The sequence below is a fragment of the Amblyomma americanum genome, chromosome 2 (genome assembly GCF_052857255.1).
Source record: "Amblyomma americanum isolate KBUSLIRL-KWMA chromosome 2, ASM5285725v1, whole genome shotgun sequence".
NCBI lineage: Eukaryota > Metazoa > Arthropoda > Arachnida > Ixodida > Ixodidae > Amblyomma > Amblyomma americanum.
Genome location: NC_135498.1, coordinates 145,807,893 through 145,826,702, shown reverse-complemented (window position 1 = coordinate 145,826,702; position 18,810 = coordinate 145,807,893). Strand labels below are relative to the sequence as shown.

Here is an 18,810-nt window from a genome sequence, read left to right as displayed (position 1 = left end):
GCAGCCACCCTTTATGAGGAGAGTGGATTAGCGAAACTGGCATCTTTCCTGCATTAGTGGAAAGATAACTGTCCTTCAGTATATTCAACTTTACTAAGGCGCACAAGGCACAGTGCCTTATATGGCGGCTGTGCCGGAGCGTGGCACGAGGCTAGCGCGACATGACATCCTTCTTGAAGTTCCTTGCAGCCCGATCTACGGCATATACGGCGCATGCGGCATGAGGAAACCTTGTAGTCGTATGCCAGCCCTTGCAGCAAATCTCATGAGCCCTGAAGTGCATTTCGTGTTGGTTCAATAGATAATTCATCCTTTGCAACAACGGGGAAACCAGAGAGTGCGTAGAAAAGCATGGTGTAGTGAGCTTCCAGAACGCGTGCGTGTGAGCGTTAGGTTCGTTTTAAAGCTGCTGTATTTCCGTTGGATACCCGGCATGAAAAACATTTGTTCGCCCAGAAAGGCGGCGTGTGTATAGAGTACTCCTTAACACCGTTTTTAAGCTGCTTAATTCCGGGCAGGCGTTGCGGGGCTAGTTGGTTCAGTTCATTCTCAGAAGTATTTGCGAACACAAAGAGGGCAAAATAAAGACTAGGAAGACAGGACAGGAGAGCGTATGAGAATACGTTGTGACATCGACGCAGAGCAAGGTCACTGCCATTCCACATATGGCGGGAGTACTTTTTTCACCTTTAGATGTTTTTCTACAAAAACTCGTTAGAGGTACAACAGTGCGGTCTGTGAAGGCTATACGTACGGCATGGCGGTCAATATGTCTGGGCCAGTAGGCAGTTAAAAGACGAATAGTTAATTGTTTCTAACTGATTACTTTTTCATTTTTGGTTTTAGGGCTCATTTATTATATAGCAGAATGTGGTCTCCCAAATAACAAGCCAACTTAGTTTTTAAAGTTTCTCACACCACATTGTGGTTTGAGATTATGTGCGGAAAACTGTACTTGACGCCACTGAAAAGCTGCTGTGTTTCGGCGGTAAATCACGAGGCCGACGCAGCGTTAGACGGGGCAGGGCAGGAGGGGACAATGCATAGGTGCAGCGTACCATGTGAAGCGACAAGCAATGAAGACTGCTGTTACTGCTTTCTGCGCTTTAATATCACCAGGAACGTGGCGGAAAGCCCTTGTTGCATATCTTTGCATCGCTATGCCGTGTCAGCCGGAAGACTGGAGAAAACCTTGCGAGGAATGCTACGAGTCAGTTTCGCGTCTCTTGCAAGTTAGAATATTGGCGTGCTTCTATCGTTGCCGCAGTCCCCCGGTTTGTGGGACATTACCACATCCGAAGCATTTAGCGTGTCTGTTTGGTATCGTCTCATTTTACGCGCACAATTCCGTGATATTTTAAACAAAATTTCAGTTGAGAAATTTACAAACCTAGATTTCCCTATGATGCTGAAGGTCTCCAGTTCAGCCGTATAATATTATGCCCTGGAGGCAAAGATCAAGAAGTTAATAAATTAAAATAAATTACCAACTAATTCCTTAACTACTAATTACCACACATGTAATGTCGGCTATACTGTACATACCACACGCACAAACCGCATTGTCGTATTTTCAACGGCTTTCTAACAAAAAATCGGGAAACATTAACAAAAACTCTCCGTGTATACCTATACTTACAGTCTTTGGTAAATATAACCAGGCCACAGGGTTCGTTTCTAAGCCACAACTTCAGGCACAACTTAAGCTCTGCACACATTCTGGAATCTGTACACATTTAAGAAGACTCTCAACCTCACTTTTGGAGTCCTTTTGATCGTTAGGGGCGCCGTAAGGGCTTTACTGTAATGCTTGAGAAGGACACCCGTTTTACTGGCTATTATCTGGAAGTGACGGTACATAAGTGCAAAGCGTTTCTTGAAAATACAAAAAGGGCTCGACAAATGCAGGAATTTCTGCCATAATAAGTGGAAAGACCATGCTAGGTTGCACTTAGAAAATATTGAACCAAAATGAGTCACGAATATCATAGCGTGGAAAAAGTTCGCTGAAAAATACACATAATGGTGGAGCAAAAGTGATTCCGTTATTGATTGTTTTGTTTTCGGTCATACACTGGAGAAACTATAAAATACATCAGTGACCATTTACGTAAAATTGTTCATTCGCTGAAAAAATGGCTTCAAAGCAACTTGGCCATTGAAGAAAGCCATTGATGAGGTTTGGTTTGGTATGGATTATACGGTTCAACGTCCCGAAGCAACTCTGGCTATGAGGGCCGGCGTAGTGGAAGGCTCCGGATAATTTCGACCGCCTGGGGTTCCTCTGCGTGCGCTGCCATCACACAGTACAAAGGCCTTTAGCATTTTATCTTTATCGAAATGCGACAGCCGTGACCGGGGTCGAAAACGCGTCTTTCGGGTCAGCAGCCGAGCGCCATAAGCACTGAGCCACCGTGGCAGCTTCCATTAATGATATGCGCCGATAAGAGAGAGTTTGCGTACGTGTTAATTCTTAAGCGCGACATTAAAAGACATATATAAATGCACCATAACGCTACCATTTGGTGAAGCAAGACTCGTATCTTTGTTTGTGAAACCTGATGTCTGTGCAACCTGCCTTCATTTGCCTTGCATTTAAAAAATATAATTTTTCTTGTGTTTTCGCAATAACGATGATTGTCGCTCAGTGACTGTGCGTGTTCTTGCTTCCTTTTCATCCTCTTGGCCTGCACGATAGGCTGTGACTTTACCAAACGTTGCTGACTTTGCATAGTGACTTAAGTTTCTTCTACTCTCTTTTCTCCTTCATTTTCTTTATCACCTCACCCCTTTTTCACTGTGCTGGATAGGAATGGATGGATGGATGGAAAAACTTTATTTTCGTCAGAGAGCATGTGTGGACGTTTACGTGTCAGATGGCCATCAACCCATGGCTGACGGCGACCTGGGTGGCCCACTCCACGGCCCTGGTCTGGACGACCGGGTCTGAGCTGGCCAACACGGCCTCCCACTGCTCGAGGGAAGGATCACGCATAATGTCCGCCGGTGGCGGTGCTATGCTACAGCTCCATAATATGTGGTCATAGGTTGCCAATTCGTGGCACCATTTGCACTCCGGCTGAATGTCCGGGTAGATTTTGCTCAATACGTATGGGTTGAAGAAACATCTAGTCTGCAATCGTCGCCAGACGCATTCCTGCGCCTTCACCAATTGCTTGTCCGGGGGTGGGTAAATCCTCCGCTCAAGTCTGAAATGATTAGTAATGTCATGAAAGGATACCAGCCCATCTCTCGTGGACCTTCCCGGGACGTCCAGCTCACCTACTCGGCTGACGAAACCTCGAGCATTCATGTGAGCCGTCTCGTTCCCAGGGTTCCCAGAGTGTGCAGGTACCCAGACAATTTCCGTCTCCGTAATCTCTCGCTCCGTGGCCCGATTCAGCAACCGCGCCGCTGTGACAGATATTCTGCCCCTCGCCAAATTTCGGATGGCTGTTTTTGAATCGCTGAAGATCAGGTCAGCATTACTACTAGTCATAGCTAGTCCTATCGCCGCTTCCTCAGCAGTTTCTGGGGAGCGGGTTTTGACTGATCCAGAGGCGATCAAGCGTCCTCGCCCGTCCACCACCGCAATTGCAAATGCATCCTTGTCCTTATACTCGGCGACATCTGCATAGACTGCCCTGTTGTACTTCCCGTACTTAGCATGTAAAGGTTTGGCTCTTGCCTTCCTGCGGGCCTCATGATGTATTGGATGCATGTTCTTGGGCAAAGGTTTTATGTACAAGCCCTTGTGCATTTCCCGCCTCATCTGAATTTTCGTGTCACCGGCTGGAACGTCAGCTCCAATGCCGATCCTTTCCAATATGCCCCTTCCTGCTTTTGTTTTTGAAAGCCTACCGAGCTGCATCACCAAGTGCGCCTCCCGTAGTTCGTCTAGGGTGTTGTGCACCCTTAATCCCAGCAGCCTTTCGGTAGACGCATTTTGAGGCAACCCAAGGGCCGCTTTATACGCCTGCCTAATCATAGCCTCCACCTTTCCTTTTTCCGCCGCGTCCAACTTCAAATAAGGCGTCGCATACACTATTCTACTGAGCACAAATGCCTGCACTAGCTTACACAAGTCTTTTTCCTTAACACCTCTCTTACGATTGGCGATTCTCCTGATTAGCCGCACGGTAGCATTGACCGTTTTAAGCCTTTGCAAGGACTCGCTATTCTTCCTGTTAGTCTGCAGATACATACCCAGGATCCTGATCGTTTGGACCTCAGCGACCGGTACTCCCCCCACTTTCACCTCTAAAGGTGGTGGCGGCGTATAGTGCCTCGCATGTATCCCTCTTGGTTTATCCCTCAGAACAAAAAGCTCGGACTTGGGCTGAGAGCACGAGAGTCCTGCTTCCCCTGCTAGCTCCTCCACAATATCCACCGCCTGTTGTAGAGTTTCTTCCAACTGTGCGTCACTGCCTCTTGTTACCCATAGAGTAATGTCATCCGCATAAAATGTATGTTTAAGTCCCGATATCCCTTGCAGCCTGGGTGGTATCTTGATCAAGGCGAGATTAAATAGGAAGGGCGATAATACCGACCCTTGCGGTGTCTCCCTGCCCCCCAATGGGAAGGGATCCGATTTCATTTCTCCGACTACAATCTCCGCAGTCCTACCCTCCAGAAACGATCTGATGTACCGGAAGGTTCTACCCCCCGGTCCTATGTCTCATTGGTTCCTCAATATTGCCTCATGGGTAACATTGTCAAAGGCCTTAGTGAGGTCGAGCCCCAAGATAGCCTTGGTGCCCGTGCCGTACCCAGGATCAACCACGTCTTTTTTGAGCTGTAACATGACGTCCTGCGTCGATAAATTAGCCCTGAAGCCAATCATTGTTTCAGGTATCAACTCATTGTCCTCTACATAACCCTGAAGCCTGTTCAAGACCACATGCTCCATCAATTTGGCCAAGCACGACGTTAGCGAGATGGGACGCAGATTCTCAATGCAGAGAAAATGGTTATTCTTCCGGTTAACCTCCCTGCCTTTCTTCTTCCTCCTTCTCCTCTTTATTTCACTATTTATTTCTTTGAATACCAATGAACGAGCACTCTAAACACGTACAATCTTTATACATGAGCAGTGCAGGTTTTTACGATTTGGGTTGCTTATTTGTAGCCATACTAGAAGACAGCAACGATTCCCAAAGCCCAAAAGCGTGATATTCATGTGCACACAATGGGCTGTACTTCGGACTCTCTCCGCAGGACAATTTGTTAAATCGAAGTGATGAAAGGCTGTGCACTGACGGTTGAAGTCTCAAGAACGGATCCTTCCTTCATTGTCTTCTAAACTGTGTTATGTTGCAAAGGGAGTTTTAAAACCGTCTTTAAGACAGGCAATGTAATTTTCGGCTTAAACGGACTAACTGAATAGTTAGCTCTCAATCTATATTACCTGATGAATAGACGGCGATTGCCGCTGGTCGTATAAGTATAGAACAAGCTCGAGCAGCTATAAGTCACAGTTAGTTCGAAACATTTTATCCCTCTGCAGTAAACCATCGCCCTAGAAACGTACCTTGCAAGATTTTGTCTCAAAATACTCGAAAGATGAGCTAGGACGTCGAAACTCTTTGTGTACCAGCTCACAGTCTAAATGGTTCTTTATGGACTGTAGCTTCCGCAGAAGAAAGCCTTCTTTTTTCCCCTTTGAAGAGGGGTGATGAGAAACTCCAGCATTTTTCCGGAAGAGAAACCAGATATCTAGTTGTGCAGCCTCTTGGTCTGAGCTAAACCATGTACGCGTCTTTCCTCGTGTGCAGGTGGCATGTAAAAACGCGATTACCGGGAAAAGAAGCGGCTGCAAAAAACGCATTTAAATCCACCCTGCACCGGAACTTCAAACGGACATGGTGAAGCTGGGACAATGTGATCAAGCGGCACCGAAGGAGACAACGAAAGTAAGAGGAAATTCGCGGAATACAAGGCTATTTTCAGAAAAACAGCGATGAGTTAATAAGCGCTTCCCAGGTGGTCGCTTCAGGGCGTAAATGAGCATGCACTACACTCAGGAGACAGCCAAAGCGGGATCCCGGCACGTCTGTAATCATTGATGATAAAATGAACTTCATGCTCCCCATTTGTAGTGACGCCCCGTTGGTACACCGCACGCCCCTCCGCCCATTAATAAATAAAATAGGTGATCCACGCGATCGATGTGTCAGAGTATGCGTTAGCTTTAGTTTTCTCTTGACGGAGCAGCCGTTGCCGCTGGCGGGTTCAAACCGTGCAAGCAGTTGGCATGGTCCGGTCCGTCAATCACTGTGTCACATGCCATACCCCTCTGCACTCTCTGCCATTCTTTCTTTACTCGTTGCCTCCCACCCTCGCTATGCCTTCTCTCGCCAAATTTCTCACTTTCTCATTTCCCTTGGAGGTAGACAAGGAGACCTCCAGCTCCCCATTTTGCCACCCGCCGCCTGTAAACTCTAGCCAAGGGATGGCAGAAAGTTGGGATAGGTTGGGGCATCAGGTTAAGAAGTTTGCGGTGACACGCGTTGGGCGTAGCTGGCAAAGAACAGGGTTAATTGGAGAGATATGGGAGAGGTCTTTGCCATGCCGTGCGTGCAGTCAGGCTGGTGATGATGATGATGATGACGACCCGTCAACTCCCACCAGCCTCACCGAGACATGAATAAGCCTGGGGGCTCCTTTGCTAACATCAGTGCCACGTCAAGACAAGTGTCCCACGCCGGGATAGTCTCGACCTTTGCACTTTTACAGACTTGTGACAACACGCTGCATCCAAGGTGGAGCAGTTGCTTACGCGTGCTTGCTTTCGCGGTGGGTTACTGACGCTTGTATGTTCAGAGGGTTCTTCCTCTAGAATAGGAAGATATTTTTGCCATGACTTTCAGCCGGCACTTAGTGTTCTCACTGGCCTTTTCTAAAGTTTCAGTGCTTTCTGACTCTCTGGTTGACTATTAAAACGGCACTTCTGCCTTGATCCAAGCCAAAGGTGACTTACCCGTAACCCAGCATTGGTTCGCCCTGTCACAAGCCCGCACAAAGTACCCGGCTATCCGGAAGCTGACACCAGCGCCCGGCAGCTCGGTGGTAACCCTTTTTTACCCATAGGGAGATTATGCGGCATGGTATTCTATGGGATTTAGAAATTTCGCCGCTTTTCGAAGTCCACTTTCACATGAAACTCTGCGTGGAACCTTTCGCTCCTGCCAGCGCCTTTGGCAACGAGTGTCGTGAGCGCAACTCTCTCTGGAGCTTGCGTATCAGTTCGCTGTCAACTCTCCTGTGGCTTACAGCCCAAGGGTGGGCTTTGGCAAAGCCAACTGCACCGCCGAGGTTGATGCTAAACACAGAGGGACATGGGAAAGCGTCGCGTGACAGTTGGGCACGCACGAGCACGCGATGTTTGGTCGTTCGCCTCAGCTGCGGGAGGTAGCAGGTTCGAAACCCACCGTCGGATACCCACCGGATGGACATGCGCACGCCGACCTGGTGACCGGTTCGTTGATGGGGTGCACTCCTGGGAGAGGCTCCGTATATCCCGCTGTGTTCTTCGGAGCCCTCATGTTTGTGATTGTCCGTGGTTTCCTCGCCCCAGGTAAGGGAACATTGGGATAATAAAAGAAGGAATGATCCATCCCTCTGCGCGAGAAAGCCTTCTTTTGCGCAAACCAGACCTCTTTCGTGCGCGCCTGAGACACACGTGGTAATACCATCTCCTACATCCCTCCGTAAGTTACGTTGCAGTCTCTTGACATTAGCAGGAACGTTAGCAGGATAGTCAGTGTGCTTTAGCAGCAGACACAGATTGAAAAAACGGAGAATAAACCAACCTCACAGTTAGCAAGCAATCGTATGATTGCATGACATTGGGAGGCGTAATCTGGCTTCAAACGCGCCTATGCAGGCTATCCTTTGCGCATGTACCCTGAATGCATTGTTATATATGATTTGTATTTAGTATTTCCCGCGTTTCAAGCGACTCCGACATGAGTTGAGCCATACAACTTGTTCTGTCTCTTTCATACATCATCAATGTGGAGTGTGTTATTAATCCAAATAGCGGTCTGGGCTAGTTGGTGGTTCTTCTTAGATAAAAATTGTGCAGCGCAAAAAACAGCGACAGCAGACGAAGACATAAACAGCAGGACAGGTGCTGACTAACGACTGAAATTTTATTGAAAGCGGCAGAGCTCTAAATACATGCAGGGTATCACGTTGTCAGGTAGATAATAAATCGCCACAAGATTTTCTAACCAGCATCAAACCCGCTGAAACGTTTATCACAGAAGGCGTGAACAAACGTATAGACTGAAATTGCGAAATGCGCTGCACTACTTTTACTTCAGATGTGTTATCAACGTGGACATGTAATGCTGCAACCGTCAAGATGGCGAAGGCGGTAGACGTACAAATGTCCAGCCATTAATGCCGATACACCGCATTTCCTTTATGTTAGTTGTCCGAAATATTAATGCTTCTGAGATTTTCGCTCATGGCCAATGCCGCCGACGCCGACGACGATACTGGCTTTTCTGCTACTCGGGGCCTTTACCCTATCGTGTTAGTGTCTTATGAACAAGTTTTCCTTTAGTGGCGCTTATATAGTTGAGAAACATTTCTAAGTGAATTATATGCGGCACAGTACAACGTCATAAGAGATCATAAGTCTAAGCGTCCCAGCCGGTAAACTGGGGCACTCTTCGAGTGCGTGCACTGGGCGAGGGCATTGGCGCATGTGTACCCTGTTTTAATTTGCTTAACCATGGTTCTACATTTCATTCAACTACAACTTAAACGACACAAAATAATAGCCTATAACGTTGTTAAAACCGAACTCATACTCCTATCGTTATGGTTTTCGTGTTGTCTTGAGTTTGCAGTAATTATACGTGACTATTTTCTTTCAGTTCTTGCCAAATAATTCTTCTTATCCATAGATCTTCGCTCCGACTACTGGCCAACTGCTGTAGGTTACCAGGCCCGTTAGAAGACCGCCTTTGTGACCCCTGATGGTCTTTATCAATTTAAAGTTATGCCTTTCGGATTATGCAATGCGCCAGCCACATTCGAACGCATGATGGATGCCCTTGTGCAAGGATTTAAGTGGTCCGCCTGCCTGTGTTATCTCGATGACGTCATTGTCTTTTCGCCCACGTTTTTTCCTCACCTCGCTGACCTTTCCCAGATCCTTTCCATCTCTCGTCATGCCGACCTGCAGCTCAACTCGTCTAAGTGCTGTTTCGCGCGCCGTCAGCGTCAGCTAGCCATCTAGGGTCATGTCGTCGACAACACGGGGGTCCACCCTGACCCTGATAAGAACCGAGCCATGAAAGACATTCCCCAGCCACGTTCCTGTAACGACGTCCGCAACTGCCTAAGGCTGTGCGCCTACTTTTTTCGATTCGTTGAACGCTTCGCCGACATCACCCGCCCCTCACTGACCTCCTGAAATAGGACTCCGCCTTCATCTGGGGACCCGGCCAAGTACAAGCGTTTTAAACCCTGATAATGAAGCTTACTACCGCGCCAACTATCGCACACTTCGATGTGACCGCTCCCACTGAAGTCCGCACTGACGTCAGTGGCTACGGCATCGGCGCTATCCTCTCTCAGAGGCAATCCGGAGAGCACCGTGTCGGCGCCTGCGCCAGCCGCCTCCTCTCTGCCTCGGGGCGCAATTACTCAACTACCGCACGTGAGTGCTTAGCCCTTGTCTGTACTGTTCGGAAATTCGGCCGATATTTGTACGGCTGCCCCTTTACAGTTGTCACTAACCACCATGTGATGTGCTGGCTCTCTTCCTTGAAAGAGACTACAGGACGGCTAGGTCGTTGGGCACTCAGCCTGCAGCAGTACGATTACTCTGTACTCTACAAGCCTGGTCGCTTGCACGCCGATGCCGACTGCCTTTCCCGTTACACCGTCGGCCCGTGTGACAATCCTGGCACTGAGAACGAGGACGCCCTCTGCTCTCTCTCTGCTCTCGCTAACATGGCCGAAGAACAGCGCCACAATACCGAGCTGCGCTCAATTATCGACAAACTCCATAACGCCCCATTAGATCCTCCGATGTGCCGCTTTGTGCTACGTGATGGAGTTTTATACTGCAGGAGCTTTAGCCAAGCTGGCCCAGATCTGCTGACGTCACCCGTAGTCGAGGCGGGCGGCCGGCGGTATTCCAGTTTCGCTTCGCTTCAAGGCCTTGCGGATCGCCGACGCATCCGAACCCAGTTTGCTATCCGGCCACAGAGCGACTGTGTCGTTTGTGGAAGCTGGAAAAGAAAGGATCACATCATATTCAACTTCTCAGTGCATGACGAGAGCGGACGCTTTTGTTTCGGCAAAACGTTTTAAAGCCATAGCGTTAAGAGCCCCGTTCAGAGGCCAATCGGACGTCCTTTTTGGCGCTTCGAGAAATTCAGGGCTGGTCGAGAGGGTCGTGCCGTTACTCGTGGAGCAGGAGAATTCAAAAGAGAATAAACCATTAGATAAACTCTGACTATAAGGTCTCAACTTGACTAATACGACGTTATGACAAGAAGAATGTAAAGAAAATTAACTGCGCTGAAAACAATATTGGAGCAATCACATAGAAATCGAACAGATGACACTTGGGTCGCGAATAAGGCATGCTACCCTCAGGCCACTGAGGTACCTTGATTTAACTGGGTTAAAGGGAGGCCTCATGTGTCTTGTCCGATGGTGTCTGTTTTTGCAAAGCAATATGCAAACAGGACTCCAGGCCGTTGAAAGGATCCATAAAGGTTATCGCATCACACCTATACCTATAGCTTACTTGTCCCCAAATTTTTATTCGCTGAATTTTTACAAGGATGTTTGATATATTGTCCGTATTGTCGAGGTCCCTCGCGTCGGTGTGTTTTTTGTGGCCAATTATTAAGGTGAAACCAATGCCAAGCGTACCAATGCCATACCAATGCCAATGCCAATGCCAACCAATGATGAGCGAGCGTGTGACTCTACAGAGTCAAGATTCAGAAGTACGCGCTCGTGACGTCCCGATGAGGCTAATGATAAAAGTTGGAACAGCATAAGTGATTATGGATGAATTTTCAGAAAATTATTGTCTTATTTACAAATATTCCACCATTCGGTCTCGACGTGAACTCAAAGAGCCACAACATACTCTGGACAAGGTGTGCTCCCTGTTAAAAGTATAAATTTGATAACATGGAAGAAGGCATTGAATCATAGATCTTAAGTGCAATGTAGGTGGCAGTCTTTCGAACGAGTCCAGTATGGTTGTCATGATGAAACGACTACTTGTTAGTTGACCTCTAAGATGGCGGCAGCATATCCTCTATGGCAGAGGCTAGCGGCAGCCTTTTAAACTCGTTTCGCTGGCGCATGCACACGCAGGAAGCCTGCTCTAACCTCACTGTGTGCGGGGAACAGGAATAAGCCAACGACAGAATCTTTTTTCTCATCTCCTGGGAAGGCTAGAACTGTCGATGCTCAGAAGAATTAAGTTACAGAGACGGCGAAGAAAGCGCCAAGTAGACTCGAGGTGCAAAAATTAGTTTTTTTCCTGTCCATTGAACTTTCATAAAAATAAAATAAAGTGTGCCTTGTAGCCCTCAACACTGCGTACATTCGCAGGACCGCAAAGAAAAAGGCGTGTGAACAATGCCACGTTGAATCCTCTTCCCTCTTTTTATGAGGGGAAGGACACCTCTATAATATATGGCATGTACCGGATACCTGTTTGCCCGTGACTCCGACCCGCGCAAAATGTGCGCACTTCGGGACTCGCACATGCTGTCAAAGTCGCTCACCGAAGGCCCTCACCATGGTGCCCTCGCCCCTTGCTCTCTCAGAGTATCCGCTATCGCTAGGGCACAAAGAGTCGATTTAAGTTCATTCTAAGGTTCTGAACACGAATGCTACCTTGCCCGAGAACGCTGACAGCCAGACCGTTGTAACACACCACAGCATTTAAAGGAGCAATGAGAAAGTGAGACGTCTTCGAAGCAACTACAAACCTGTGAGTATAACGTCGCTTAACTGCGTATGATTCGGAGACTTGACGCGGTAGTGAGAGGACGCAATGTCTTTCGAAGGTATTCAGGGTACAGGACGTCGCTAAGACCAGGGAACCGCTCGAAACTCTTGCTCGGTTATATGTTCTTTTACCAACTGCAGGACGGGTAGAATCGAATGGTAGCTGAAATTATTTTTTGTTAGCAAATCGGAAATCAATGCAGCACTGCAGTGTGGGCTGATGAGAATATGGACGCAATCAATACCTGATGAAGACAACAGCGCTTCATGGGATGGCCCTAAATGTGAAAACACTACAAACACTGTCTGTCGTCTCAATAATAATAATAATAATAATAATAATAATAATAATAATAATAATAATAATAATAATAATAATAATAATAATAATTGGTTTTGCGGGAAAGCAAATGGCGCAGTATCTGTCGCATATATCGTTGGACACCTGAACCGCACTGTAAGGGAAGGGATTAAGGAGGGAGTGAAAGAGGAAAGGAAGAGGTGCCGTAGTGGAGGGCTCCGGAATAATTTCGACCACCCGGGGATATTTAACGTGCACTCACATCGCACAGCACACGGGCGCCTTAGCGTTTTTCCTCCATAAAAACGCAGCCGCCGCGGTCATGTTCGAACCCGGCCGCGGCGGCTGCGCCTCAAGCGCTGTTTTCTTTTACGTAATGCAAGCTGACAGGTCCAAATATTCATTATATTAAGACTAAAGCTATTTTATGACGGGGTATTAGAAGAATGTGGCCGTCAAAAGCCAGAAGTGTTTCTTAGACAGAGATAGAGGGGGGAAAGGCAGGGATGTTGACCAGTAGGGCTCCTGATTGGCTACCCTGGACTGAGGAAAGTGAGTGAATGCATCATGGAAACACAGCCTAAGAGACGAAAAATGCCGTGATGCCTAACGGAGAGTGAGACTAACGCTATATTTCCTCAAAGGTACAGGGACTACTGGACTGGTGATAGCTGTACACCCCCTGGCAAAACTCTACTCCACAAGGTTTTCTCTTGATTATATAGTGGAGCACGGAAAGCACCCGGTTATCTCTAGACTTAGTCAATGGGAGAAGAACCGTGTCCCTAGCCTTTCAAAGCCATTTGGACTCTCAAGTGGGGGTCCCGCGCTGATGGCGGGTGGTCGCCGTTTCTGAAAATGTTGGCGCGATCCTTGTCGCCCTACCGCTCGCGCTAGAAAAAGTTCTACCACATTACAATGCGCAGTATAAATTGTTTTTAATGCGAAATCGTTACTAGCTAAATTGTTGCCTTGCACGGATGTCGACGAATGTATATATATATATATATATATATATATATATATATATATATATATATATATATATATATATATATATATATATATATATATATATATATATATATTAGCAGACAAGGCAAACCGGTGGACGTGCTACGGACGCGATATTCGGAAGTCGTGAGTTCCGATTTCACCTGCGGCATGGTTGTTTTTTCTGCTGCTTTATAAGTAATTATCTTTAAAGCGATTGACTGACACTAGAAATTAAAAAAAAAATTAGAAACGTTCCCCATTGCATCTTGGTTTCGGTGACTGTTGGCTTCCTTAATATGTTTGTCAAACGAGCCCCTCATCTCATTTGCCTTGCCTGCTAATAGCTTAACGGGGGTCTCGGTTCTGGCATTCTTGATGCCATATGTAGCATAAGAGGGCTCTCGCACAGTTTCCGCCCTCGCCGTTAGATTACGTTCTATGTCACATTCGTGGTATTAAAGGACGTGCTACATCCACCGCTATGGACGAGGGTGGCGCTGGTGAACACTTTCAAGGTTCGCTCACACGCAAAACATAAATACCCACGAAAGCAGCAGATTGGACAGCCGTCGCCGTAGCTCAGTTGGTAAGAGCACCGGACGCAATATTCGGAGGTCGTGGGTTCGGATCCCACCGGCAGCATGGTTGTTTTTTTCTGCTGCTTTATAAAAGTAATTTTATTTAGGCCATTTATTTATCTAAGTAATATTATCTCACTGATAAGCATATCACATTAAAAATATATATAACGTTCCCCTATGCACCTTGGTTTCGGTGACTGTTGGCTCCCTTCATATTGTTTGTCAAACGGGCCCCTCATTTACATTACCTTGTCTGCTAATAGCTTAACGAGGGTCTCGGTTCTGGCAGTCTTCATGCCACAGGTTGCTTAAGAGGGCTCTCGCACAGTTTCCGCCCTCGCTCTTAGATGACGTTACACGTCACGCTCGCGGTATTACAGGACGTGTTACTTCCGCCGCTATGGTCGAGGGTGGCGCTGGTGAACACTCTCAAGGTTCGCGTACTCCAAATAAACATAAATACCCACGAAAGCAGCAGATTCGACAGCCGTCGCCGTAGCTCAGTTGGTAAGAGCACCGGACGCAATATTCGGAGGTCGTGGGTTCGGATCCCACCGGCGGCATGGTTGTTTTTTCTGCTGCTTTATATAAGTAATTTTCTTTAAGCGATTTATTATTCTAAGTAATATTATCCTACTGATAAGCATAACACATTAAAAAATATATACATAACGTTCCCCCATGCACCTTGGTTTCGGTGACTGTTGGCTCCCTTCATATTGTTTCTAAAACGGGCCCCTCATTTACTTTACCTTGTCTGCTAATAGCTTAACGAGGGTATCGGTTCTGGCAGTCTTGATGCCACAGGTTGCTTAAGAGGGCTCTCGCACAGTTTCCGCCCTCGCCGTTAGATGACGTTGCACGTCACGCTCGCGGTATTACAGGACGTGTTACGTCCGCCGCTATGGTCGAGGGTGGCGCTGGTGAACACTCTCAAGGCTCGCGTACACCAAATAAACATAAATACCCACGAGAGCAGCAGATTGGACAGCCGTCGCCGTAGCTCAATTGGTAAGAGCACCGGACGCGATATTCGGAGGTCGTGGGTTCGGATCCCACCAGCGGCATGGTTGTTTTTTCTGCTGCTTTATAAGTAATTTTCTTTAAACCTATTGATTGACACTACAAAAATATAAAAAGAAAAAAAATCGAAACGTTACCCTATGCACCTTGGTTTCGATGACTGTTGTGTATATATATATATATATATATATATATATATATATATATATATATATATATATATATATATATATATATATATATATATATATATATACCAAAAGTGATTTCTGGCAGCTGATTTGGTCAATATAATATAAGATAACCAAAAATTGAAGAAACATAACAGGATTTAATTCACGACGTTTCGGTTGGAAGACCAGCCTGGAGGACCAGGCTGGTCCTCCAGCCGAAACGTCGTGAATTAAATCCTGATATGTTTCTTGAATTTTTGGTGATATATATATATATATATATATATATATATATATATATATATATATATATATATATATATATATATATATATATATATATATATATATATATATATATATATATATATATATATATATGCCTGATCATCATGTGGCGCCAGTTTTCACGATGCTGCTTGAACCACAAAATTCTGACCCAGCCGTTTGTCGCACTGCATTCTGGGTGGTGTCATCCGACTTCTTGTTGCATGTTGCTTACATTTAGAAATTAAGATGGACCCTAGCTTGTCACAGGATTTTGAACCGACGACATATGCACCTTAAAAATATGCCTTCCCTGACTTTCGTGTCAAAATTGCGAGGCGACCGGTCGTCTCACAGAGTTCCAGGTGGTGTCATACGCGCACGGGGATAGTAATGTTTTAGCATTCCCACACGTAAAAGTCTTAAGTGTCTCTGCAGAATTTTTATTTAATATGCGTTCTTGTCAGTTCAAGCTGGGACGTGTTGATTGAGAAAAATTCAGAGTGCATAAAAACGCATCCTTTATTTACTCGCATCTAAACAATTGATCAAGGAAAGTGCGTTTTCTCATTAATGTGAACTTTGAACTATGGAACTGAACGAAGAGCAATTATCAGCTTAGAGAAATTTCGCAGACGGAACGAAATATGCACGGGGTACAAAACTCCTAAAAGTGCTTATATTTTGTCCATTGGACCAGGAGCCATAGGTCTCTGACATACGTTATTCTTGTATGTTTAGTGCTCTAGCACTTATAGTGGCCATTCCCTGCGTTTGGGCTGTGCCTGCCTGCCTGCTCGCCCGCCCGCCCGCCCGTTTGCCTGCCTGCATCCGTCCGTACGTGCGTCCGTCCGTCCGTCCGAACCCAAGCAAACCAAGTCTCACCGATTGCAACCCCTGCCATAGCACCTGCTTTCTGCCACTGTACTATTGCTCACCTTCCCACCGTGTGGGTCACTTGCCAAGATGTAGCCGGTGGCAAGCAGGCGAGGACCTGGAACGGTAATTCGGCGGCACCACCCTTTAGCGCACTGGTGGAAGCGGAATAAGCAGCAGCGGTTAGGAAGAGAACGTGATTCGAACGATACTTGCACAGTAGCTAAACGGAAGAAGTGACAGGTTAATTAAGTGGTAGCCTGGTACCTACTTCGTAGGTCGTAGCTCCAACCGACAACTGACGGCATGCCCGTGCGCACATCCGCATTTGGAATACTTACCGAAATCGACTTGCATTTTTATAGCGTGCGTTCTAATAACCAAGCATTGCAGCGAAAGACTGTTCCCGCAGTAACGACAGTAACACATCGTCTAAGTGTTGCAGAAACCAGTGGCACCCAAGGTTCCCCAAGAAACTTCGCAGGAAGAAAGCCCTTGCCTTTTATGCGTGCACTGCATATTTCGCTCACTCAAAATGTATCAACAGTACCCGAGATTCGCAACGCGTGCACTTAGAAATTAAATGCATTACTCTTTCCCATAAGCTAAAATATCGCTTTTCAACGCACGCGGCAGGAAGACAGGTTTCGCAAAAACACTGGCAGAAACAGTGAGCAGCCACCGCCAGTGCGTGACCCCCGCTTTAACGGTGGAGAGAAGGAGAGTCCAACCGCTGCTAAACGGCGGTATAGCCAATAGAAGATTAACTCTCCCGATCCTGCAGAGGTTGTCGTCTAGCAGTTTGCTTGAACCAAATAAGAACGCTGTGTTCGTCTTCTGGAGAGCGGAATTATCATCCAAGACGCCTACGTGGCACCGGGACATTGATGTGGTTGCCACGTGTATACCAGCCTACGGCACGTTTTCACAGTTGTGTGTGACTTTGGGTGATTTCAATAGGAAACGGGACTCTCTTAGTGTATGAAAGAAAAGTTTGACTTTAGTTTAGCTTCGGACCTTCCCTCTCAGACTACACAATGGGGAACTACTGTAGACCTGGCACACGGTACACCAAAGTGACTCTACCAAGTCGAAGTAATGTATAGAAAAAATGGTGACCGCTGCATGCTACTTGACAAATCATCGGGCAGTCTTTGTCTCTCTCAAGCAAAATGAATAAAAGATGTGTATACCCAATGTATCTCATTGCTAAACATACAGTGACCAGAACAAGCTCAGCCAGGGAAACGTACCTCTCGCTACGTATATCCTGGCATAGCCGCGCTAAACCACTGGCATTTTTTTTCGTCTTCCTTGAAAACAAAAAAATAGGTCGAATTTTTTCTTGACCCCATGCCGAATTCAGCTACAACAACATCGCCAGAAACGCTGTAAACAGATGCTGATGTGAAATTGAAGGTGGCAGATAACCGTGTTCTGTTGTCGATTGACAGGTAACTGCGTTCTTAGGACCGAGTGGCTACCCTCACAGATAACGGAGATTTTATGAGCTAAAAAGTGGGAAAAAGTACGAAATGTAGTCATGGATGCCACGGTGCGTTTTTAGAAACAGGCTAAGAAGTCACTATTTTTTTTTTCGATACGGGTCTCTGAGGCACGTCGACACCGCTTTTAATTTCTTGTCGCTGATCCTGCATTCCTTTAAGTCACGAACCGGGCAAGTTTATATCGAGGGGTGGGTAAAAAATGACGGCTTTTGATTACAGTTTTTGCAGCCATATGTGCTTGTTTTTGCCTAAGAAACATCAACATAACTTCAAGGAGCCAAGCAGCTGTTGTTTATTCAACATAGAAATTCAAGTTGCAGTACAGACCGTTTCAAGTATCATAAAATTTCATTCTTGAAACGGTGCTGAGCAGCAAATATTTTGAAGAAAATAAAGGAAATAATTATGCGATCAAGCCGCGGCATAAAGAAATACGCCACTTGTCGATACATTTCTGGATTTGAATACAACTAATTTATAAGTTGTGAGCATGTTGCGTTTACAACGGCTGATCGTTAATCCTTAATTGTAAGCGTTTTAAGCATGAATATAGCGTGCCACCTGGTGCTTTGTTTGCGCAATAATTTTGCCTGCATTTCAGGGTCACAAGTTACGTTTGTACCTTAATCTGAAATCTCTTGATGCCACTAGTTCAAATCCTCTTTCATAGGTTCGGCATCATCTTTCATATCGCACTTGGATCGCGTTAAGCACCGTGCAAGAAAATGCGGTGATTTTAATTTCGCACAAGCTTCTTACTTCCCTCTATCCCTAGCCCCCTTTTTCACCACCACCCCATTTTTTAATTTAGAGGAAGGGATTTACCGGGAATTTAGTATGTCCTCTCCGACGTTTACCGAGCATTAGAAGAGAAGAGAGGCTTTGAGAGGCATGGCTGCCGATGAAGCCAATTTTACTATATTCTTCTGCGCGAACGTTTCGAGTAGAAACATAGTTGCAACTTTATTGCAATATGGCATCTACACGGATAATAGAATCGCAAAGAAAAGGAAATAAAAATAAAATTGCCCAGCCCGTGCCTGACAGTAAACAGCCGAAAAATATTAAGAGTAGCTTTATAT

General features: G+C 46.2%; 2 non-coding genes across 2 annotated transcripts; both read left to right on the top strand.

Annotated features, from left to right (window-relative positions):
- The first annotated feature begins 13,868 nt into the window (after positions 1–13,868).
- TRNAL-CAA (transfer RNA leucine (anticodon CAA)) lies at positions 13,869–13,942 on the top strand. The gene has a single exon. It is a non-coding gene; the product is annotated as a tRNA-Leu (tRNA).
- A 428-nt stretch (positions 13,943–14,370) lies between these two features.
- TRNAL-CAA (transfer RNA leucine (anticodon CAA)) lies at positions 14,371–14,444 on the top strand. The gene has a single exon. It is a non-coding gene; the product is annotated as a tRNA-Leu (tRNA).
- The last annotated feature ends 4,366 nt before the right edge of the window (positions 14,445–18,810 follow it).